Source organism: Macaca mulatta, chromosome 14 (genome assembly GCF_049350105.2).
Source record: "Macaca mulatta isolate MMU2019108-1 chromosome 14, T2T-MMU8v2.0, whole genome shotgun sequence".
In the NCBI taxonomy this organism is placed as follows: domain Eukaryota; kingdom Metazoa; phylum Chordata; class Mammalia; order Primates; family Cercopithecidae; genus Macaca; species Macaca mulatta.
In genome coordinates this window covers 30871417-30877643 of record NC_133419.1, presented here as the reverse complement: position 1 = coordinate 30877643, position 6227 = coordinate 30871417, and the positions used below count along the sequence as shown (strand labels likewise).

Below are 6227 nucleotides of genomic sequence, written 5' to 3'. Positions count from 1 at the left end.
GTTCTAATATGCTGTCCAATACAGTATCTGCTAGCCACATGGGCTGCATAAAGGAGGGGTGGATACTCAAATAAACATTAGGGTATTTCTACCTGTAGGTAAAAAGGATACTTGGGCAAAAATACCAAAGTCTAGTGTGACAGACAAGATACTCTAATACACAATAATAGCTATTTTTGGTCACTGCCCATTGATTTATAAAATTTAATAATTACATGAGAATGAAGCCAATAAGACTTAATGAAGTTATAATTTTATAATTTTTTGTTTTTGAGAGAGTCTCACTCTGTTGCCCAGGCTGGAGTACAGTGGCACGACCATGGCTCACTGCAGCCTCAATCTCCTGGGCTCCAGTGATCCTCCTGCCTTAGCTTCCTGAGGAGCTAAGACTAAAGGCAGGAGCCACTACACTTTCCTGACTTTTTATTTTTTTTGTTTTTTTGGTAGAGACAGGGGTCTCCCTATATTGCCTAGGTTGGTCTCAAACTCCTGGGCTCAAGTGATTCTCCTGCCTTGGCCTTCCAGAATGTTGGGATTACAGGCATGAACCTCTGTGCCCAATCTTTTTAGTCATTTTTTAAAACATTACTTTCAATTATCTTTGTGAATTTTTGTGACTGCTGAGACTTCGTATATTGAGCAATCATGTTATCTAATTTTTAGTGCAATGGTTAACCAGGGTAATAGCTTGAATTCAGCTCCCCTTACGACTTTATGCCATGTGATTGTCTAGCACTTTTCTTTTCCATAAGTGCTAGATAGCTGGCGAACTGGTATCTAGGTGCAATGTACAAAGAAACCTAATAGGTATTAGGTACAAATGTGAGAGCATTGCTGTCATTTTGACATGAGGATGTGCCGACCTAATAGCAATCAAACATGTTTGTCAGCACATTAAAAATGAAACATTGTTACCACTAGTATAAATAAACATGAGTAAAAAGCCCACACTGAAACTTGGTTACATTACTTGGCTATTCAAAATAAGCTTCCATTAATTTTTAAGTATTATCTTTAAAATAAAAATATAAAATGTATAAGTTCTTGAAGAGAATGTTCAGGCTTCTAAGAACAGAACTTTTTAAAAACACTAACTGCTTTTTGTTACTGAGTTTCAGAAACCTTTCACAAGACAGTAAAAAACAAACAAACAAAAAACTTTACAACCACAGCTAATGTCATTTTTTCCATTGTTCCTACTCAGCTCCAAACTCATTGTGTGCAAAACCTATTTGTTTCCATACATCTAAATGATAGATACAGGCTATGAGATTCTTTCTTCTATTTGTAGCAGCTTATTCAGGTGTAGCCAAACACAAAGCTTCAGGATAAATTGTACAAACTTTACAATATGGGATTTGAATTTAAAATACGAGACATAAAATCTGCACAAAACTGATAAAAATCAAGCACAGATACCAGGATCAAAACTTATAATCTACATGTGAAAAGGGTCTTATTTCCTTTCAAGTGCTTTATTCTGCTATGGAACAGTTGAAACGAAGATGTGAAGCTTTGTGGTTAGTTTCAATTATACATGCTGTAGATACTATACCAATTTTAAAAGTTACGCAGAGACCAATGGATGTCCATCAGTTCATCTGGATTGATGGGACACACCAGTGGGATCACTGAGAACAAATTACGCAAGTATGGAAGCAAAGTCCTCCTGTGCAATTCATTTGCAGTGTTTGCGGATGGGCAGGCACACCCCTCCGGGAACACGAGTGCTGCTTTCTTCATCAGAGCTATGATTTAGGCTTCACGCCTCTGACCAACTGCTTAGCCTCAAGTGTTACCATATTCCTGAAGCTCTACCGCCACTGTTTCTCCAATTATGTTAGAAACTTCTGATCTAGATGGCAGTGGACCTTCTAGTTGGGAACGTTTGTCTGGGTTGATCCAGTTGTTTTCAAGACATTTCACATCAAACTTTATGTAAAGATCACCTTTTTCAAAGGGATAAGAATACTGCGGCATTTTCTTCACCTCAAATCCCCAGGATTGTTTGGGAAACACTGAAACAACAAAAAGGGCAGAGCTTTGCCCACACTTATTTGCTAAATGCTCTCTCTTTTTACTGTGGGGCCTTATGCAAAATGACCTAACCTCTTCGAGGCAATTTCATAATTTTGAAATTTAGAGTAACATTCATTTTCTGGGGTTGCTGTGAGAATCAAACACAATATTGGATATGCCATTTCTGACACAACTGAAAGAGTAGCCATGCCTGGGTGATAGAAAGCACGTAACATTTATAATTAGGAGAATATGAGTCAGATCGGGCTTTGCATTTCTGGTCACGTGACCTTCAGCAAGTGACAAACGTCAACTTCAGTTTCCTCATCCATGACATAGGACTGATATCAACATCTTCTCCACTGGATTGAGAGAAAACGTGAAAGTAACTTCCTTTTCCCTTCTCTCCCATCTCCTCACTTCTCTCTCCCTCCACCTTCCTATTTCCCCACTTCTCTTTTCCTTCACCCCTATCTCCTTACTTCTCTCTCCCTCCACCCTCCCATCTCTCCATTTCTTTCTCCCTCCACCCTTTCATCTCTCCACTTCTGTCTCCCTCCACCCTCCCATCTCCACTTCTTTCTCCCTCCACCCTTTCATCTCTCCACTTCTCTCTCCCTCCACCCTTTCATCTCTCCACTTCTCTCTCCCTCCACCCTTTCATCTCTCCACTTCTCTCTCCCTCTACCCTCCCAGCTTTCCACTTCTCTCTCCTTCCACCCTCCCATCTCCTTACTTCTCTCTCCCTCCACTCTTCCATCTCTCCACTTCTCTCTCCCTCCACCCCTTCCATCTCTCCACTTCTGTCTCCCTCTACCCTTTCATCTCTCCATTTCTCTCTCCCTCCACCCTCTCATCTCTCCACTTCTCTCTCCCTCCACCCCTTCCATCTCTCTACTTCTCTCTCCCTCCATCCTCCCATCTTTCCACTTCTCTTTCCCTCCAACCCTCCCATCTCTCTACTTCTCCCCCTTCACCCTTCCCCTCACCCCAAACACACTTTCCTGGTGTTGCCTAAATTCCTTATGAGCATTCAGTGTTTTCTATTGATAGTGTTTTCCTTGGGTCTTCTTTTTTTTAAAAAAGGAATCCTTTTGAGACAACTAGAATATTGACTACTTGACGATTTTCTCATGAATTCAACTGCTCTAACTGGTACATTGACTAAAGGGCATTGAGTTCATTGGATCCCTGAAGGGAGAAGAAGGAAAAAAACAGGGAAGTTCAGCCTGTCTTCCTACTCCTAAATATATTTCACAATGTTGTCTTAGCCTAGCACATTTTTAAAAATCTCTAGTACAAAAGTTCTTTTAGTAATCTGATAAGTCAATTTAAAGGAATATTTCATGCATATGAAAGGTAAAATTTGATGAGGCTTTCTTGACATATATAAAAGAATAGAGATTAAAGCTGTTATTTAATATTTGCCCTTTAAGTCTGTCCATCAAATACAATTTTATGTTAAATACTTTCCATGAGTCCAGCTTTCTGTTGGACTTTGGTTTTAGAAATAGAGAAAGTTTCATGAAAAGCAAATTTATGTCACCACTGTGTTTTAGTAGTTGGTAAATATACTAAAAAACATATTGCTTTTTGCCAGAGTCAATAATCATTGACTCCTGCATGTGTCAGCAGACATTTACCAGTGTAAGGACTCTACATGGGAAATTAGGCTTTTTTTGGGAGTGGGTAGAAAGGAGGGTAGAGTATCAACAAACAGGGAAGGTCTGGGAGTCAGTAGACCTGGGTTCTAGTCCTCTCTTTTAATTAGTTTTGAACGCTATATACACAGATATAATCTTTTCAGAGTTATTTTTAAATTGATAAATGAAGGGGATTGGGCAGTTCCTTCCAGCTCAGTCAATTGAGAATAGTTGATTGAATCTTGATCTGGTGATATTCCTAACAGGAGAGCAACTAGATCACAAGATCCATAGCACAGGAATCATGACTGTCTTATTAACTGTTGAGCCTCTGGTGTTTGCCTGTGTAGATACCCAATAGAAACCTGTTGAATGTGGAACAGCTGAAGGTTGGCTAGCCAGCAGAATTTCATTATTTTCAATTCAGAGCTAGATCCTCCTATAGTTCCTAAGCTACGAATTTAAAAGTTAATAATCAGTGTACATTTGGGGAAACCACACGGGGAACGAAATTCTGCCATGACATTCCACTGATGGTAGGAATGAGGATCCTGATACTCCAACCTACTCTCTGAAGGTCAGGTCCTTTTACGACATGCCCAAAGAGCATGACTTATGCTGACAGCTCCATCAGTTCAACAGAGGTCTTTTTTCTCAATGGAACAAATGTCTATTGTGTTGATGTTGCCTGACCTAACAATAACTGACTTCTCCAGTGGATCTTGATACTTTTTCTTCCCACTTACCCTTGGAATTTATCACCATCAACTCCCCCATGTGCCAGTGGTAGTTTTCTGTGGATCCTGAAAGAAGATCAAGGCCCTGGAAAAATTAAGGAAAATCAGGGATTGTGTTGATGCATCCTGTTCTTAAGTTGAAAAAGTGCAACTGTAGCTCCACCCCCCAGCAATCCAGCTTAACTGGATATTCCAGAACAAGGCTGCCCACTGGGCTGAACACATCCCAAGAAGGGTGGGGAGAGTTACAAAAACCAGGTCCGCCCTTAGCCCAATCCAGCCAGCAAACAGCAGAGGGGCTTGTTTTTCCTAAATTCAGTTCTTAAAATAGATGAACTTCTCTCAGCATTTAATAATATTTTTTTGTCCAAAATTACTTTTCTTGTTTAGAGCTCAACACGTTCGTTTCAAGTATCTTTATGATTGGACACATATTTGCAACTCTTTACATTCTTAGCTAATGGAAAGTTGAGAGTCATCACTGTAATTTTCCCAGGATGCTTTAAGATGCTCCATCATAAACACATCCTGTGTTTGAATGACGTTTGGCAATGTTGAGATTGAGAGCTTCAATATGCACATTAATTTCTCAATAACACAAGTCATAGTTAGATACATTATAATATTTTCCTCCTTTATTTTTCTGATAGCTGCCTTCAGAAGTGAAGTTCAACAGTAGGGGAGCACTTGCCTTCCATTAATATTTAGATGGACCATACGGATATCTCATGAACTAACTTACAAAGTGTCACATGTTATTTGTGACAGCATGGATGAACCTGGAGGACATTATGTTAAGTGAAATAAGCCAGGCACGGATTCTCACTTATATGTAGAATCTGAAACTGTTGAACTCACAGAAGCAGCCAGTAGAATGGTGATTGTTAGGGGCTGCAGGTGAAGAGTGTTGGGGAGATATTGGTCAAAGGACACAAAATTTCAGTTCATCAGGAAGAAAAGTTCAATAAATCTATTGTACGATATGGAGACTATAGTTAATGTATTCTTGAGTATTGCTAAGAGAATAGATTTTAAGTGTTCTCACCACAAAAAAATGGTAAGTATGTGAGGTAACACACAGGTTAATGAGTCAATTTAGCCATCCCACAATGTCCATGTATTTCAAAACACATCATTTTTACACAATAAACATATACAATTATTTGTGTCAATTTAAAAAAAAGACTCACAGAGTACAGATTAGGGTGGAGGAGGATGGAGATTAAATCTGGAGGAGCAAGCAGAAAACGTCCAGTTGTCAAGTGAAATAAGCTAAGTGATGACTGGAGACACACGGTAATTGATCCAGCTCACAGTGGAAGCTGGAAAGGATCAAAGGTCCTGGCAGGGAGCAATAGAGGAATGGAGAAAGAAGGGACTTTAATCTAAGGAGAGGCGCAGCAGTGTGTGCAGGAGATAGGGGTTCACATAAAAGCCACTGGAGAAACCTGGTCTGTTACTGGATCCCTGAAGGTTCTCTATGAGCTCTGTTTTTTTCTTTCTTACTTTCTGTTTCTTCTTTAGGGTTTTCTAACAGGTCTGCTGACTTGGCAAAAATGTCTGGTAGCCCTAGCTAGCTCCTTTCACTTATATTTAAACTTGAAATACACATTCTTGTGAAAATGATGATATAAGCAATAGATTTCCAGATCTACCCCTAAAAATCCCTTTTCATACAAATGTGACTGGAGCCTTAACAGGATATTAACATTTCAAAGCCAGCCTCAAGCGTAAAAAGTGATGTTACCCACGAAATCAAAGGAGAAAAGAGTGACAGCCTGTCTGGAGTTAGGCGATCCCTGGCCCCACAACACGGATGGAAATAACT

General features: G+C 39.7%; 1 long non-coding RNA gene across 1 annotated transcript; it reads right to left on the bottom strand.

The window, feature by feature from the left end:
* Positions 1 to 1267: 1267 nt before the first annotated feature.
* Positions 1268 to 5719, bottom strand: LOC106993297 (uncharacterized). The gene is made up of 3 exons (XR_001439502.3): positions 5590 to 5719; positions 4409 to 4484; positions 1268 to 2381 (listed from the first exon to the last, which is right to left on the bottom strand). It is a non-coding gene; the product is annotated as an uncharacterized LOC106993297 (long non-coding RNA).
* Positions 5720 to 6227: the final 508 nt, after the last annotated feature.